Source organism: Triticum dicoccoides, chromosome 7B (assembly GCF_002162155.2).
Source record: "Triticum dicoccoides isolate Atlit2015 ecotype Zavitan chromosome 7B, WEW_v2.0, whole genome shotgun sequence".
Taxonomy (NCBI): domain Eukaryota; kingdom Viridiplantae; phylum Streptophyta; class Magnoliopsida; order Poales; family Poaceae; genus Triticum; species Triticum dicoccoides.
This window is the reverse complement of record NC_041393.1, coordinates 14565611-14568072: the sequence shown is the minus strand read 5'-3', so window position 1 is coordinate 14568072 and position 2462 is coordinate 14565611. Positions and strand designations below refer to the sequence as shown.

The window sequence follows — 2462 nt, the reverse complement described above, 5'->3', positions numbered from 1 at the left end:
GAGACTAATCAAAACATAGATTGCAGGGGGAGTTCCATAAAGCCATCAACATATATTCTTTTGCCTTCGATGATTAACTACCTTGTAGAAGATAGTTCGCACCTTGTAGGATGGTCTCCAGATTACTACAACACATTGAGAAGCCAGGTCAGCTCAAACTGAAACAAACCAAATATGAGATATATATGTCAAACTGACAACTGAATAAGAGGTAGTTTCAGAGGTGTTGGAGCTTTTTCAGAATGGGGACACACCAATATAATCAATCGAAGTTTGTAACTTTGTATGCTTGAATTGCCGGCTTAACTACTCCCATGTTCAAAAATTTATATTTCCGGAAAAGACATAACCTAAAGGATCTTATGCTTGAATAGCTCTTTGAGACCATGTAAAATGCAAGGTGCTTAGAGATGTGCATGTAAAAATAAACCGGATTTTGCTGAAGCACTAGTGCTTGTTTTTATGGACAGAGGTGCCTAAGTAAGCGGCTATACAAATAAGCACCGACGCTTAAGAAAAAAAACTGGTTCATTTTCACAAGAGCCTCCCTAAACACCTTGCATTGTACATGCCTGAGTTCCTTGCAACAGCTGATCCGAATGAGGATGGTAGTAAGTACTAAGTAGTAAGTAGCAGATGATGTCTTTATGGGGTAATAAAAACATGACACTTGGAAAAACCTTCAGCACATACTTAAATATGAAATGATGTAAGCAGATCAAGGCTAGAAGGAATATACCTTTGAAAGAACACAATGAGATACCGTAGAATGTACCAGAGAAGGCAAAGCATCAATGTATCTGTAACAGTTAAGTGATAACATATTTTGAACTTTTCTGAATGGCTTGCTGAGATCCATCAGTAATTGGAAACAATTCAAGTGTTGAAAACTTCAAATACAATAGAAAAAGTCCAGATCTGTTAGATTTTTTTATGCAGTCTGAAAACCTTCCCAATTTCCACAAAGTTGCTGACAGAACAAAGGAGAAAAACAAATGTCCCTCCCGACAAACAACATTTGCAAGTTCCACTATACACACAGTAGACATATTCTACAGGCAAGGCAGTGGATACACTTGACACATCATAATATCTTTGCATGCATGGCAACATAGAGTATGAACCATAGCTCAGCTGTGGTCGAAGGCGGGAGGATTAGGCATTTCAGCGGTAATTCCAATGATGCCTAGCTTGTAGGGCCGTGGTATTGTTTGTGGTGCGAAACTCTACAGCTGTACATAAACTGCTTTTCTATCAATGCAGTGAGACACAAAGCCTTTTGCATTTTCTGGAAAGAAAAAACATTGGCATGTAGAGAACTTGACACTGGAAATTCGGAAGGGAGGATACCAATCTATTGCAAGAGGGAAGAGTTGCAGGAAGAATGAGGAGAGTAAAAAAAGTACGCCACTATATAGTTGAACAGTTTTGAGTATGTCGCAAGAAAATCACAGTAAGATGAAGGTGGAGTTATCTGGATTCATGAAGACAAGAGTAGTTTGTATAGAAATTCGGACAGAAGGGTATGAGGTTTGTTTGCCTAGCTGATTAGTTTGGTGAAAAAGATATGCTGAGCTTATACTGATAACTACTATTTTAAGTTTTTCGCATTGTAACCTTTGCTAGAAAACCAAACTATAGGGAGTCATTTCAACAACAATGGGAGATGGCAATTTACATACGGCGTGCATTTTCAGGCAGTGGCTTGCAGTGTCATAGTTCAGAAGGTTATTAGGTTTTGTATCATCGGATTCCCTATGATGATTCACTTGTCATATATCTATGTATTGATATTCACATATTCATCATTGTATAAGATTATTTTTCATAGTTCTGCAAGGCACAAGATCTAATTGGTTTGAGGATGCAGATTGACAGATTTACAGTAAGTGCTAAGGCATGTGACCTACAAGCTTAGTCCTGCACTGCCCCTTGGTAGTAGTCAATTATCCAGGTTGGAGGGTATGCTGAAGGCGGCTTGGCTTGTATAGACAAATCGGTTGGCGACTGGAGATGCCTGATATCGTAGTCTAGAGAATATGCTAGGACAAATCAAATCGGTTCTACACAACAACTAAACGAAAACCCTTGCAAACTCTAATTAGATTCTACAGCCTCCGAATTACCAAATAAAATATAAATTCTAAACCATCCTAGTCAAAACGGGAAATATAGTAATTCCTTTAACACAGAAGGCATGTAATTCAAAACCAGAAAGACCCCTAAATCCCATAAGCAACATAACTCACTACCGGCTGCAGGGTTCCGTCAGATTCAGCAAGCAACAACCTCGGCACCACCAAAACGCACTCAATATAACGCAAAAGGCGAATTCTTTAGCAGTTCAGTAAATCAAAACATGAAGCGAAGGGTGAAAGGATACTGAAGAGGTAGCGCTCCCACCAATCAAGCATGTAGAGGCCGATGTTGACATTGTACAGGTGGATCTTGCGCCCGATCCA

At 39.3% G+C, this 2462-nt stretch overlaps 1 long non-coding RNA gene across 1 annotated transcript; it reads right to left on the bottom strand.

Moving 5' to 3' along the window:
* Positions 1 to 44: 44 nt before the first annotated feature.
* Positions 45 to 2462, bottom strand: LOC119340570. Its single transcript, XR_005164596.1, has 3 exons — positions 2384 to 2462; positions 740 to 800; positions 45 to 125 (listed from the first exon to the last, which is right to left on the bottom strand). It is a non-coding gene; the product is annotated as an uncharacterized LOC119340570 (long non-coding RNA).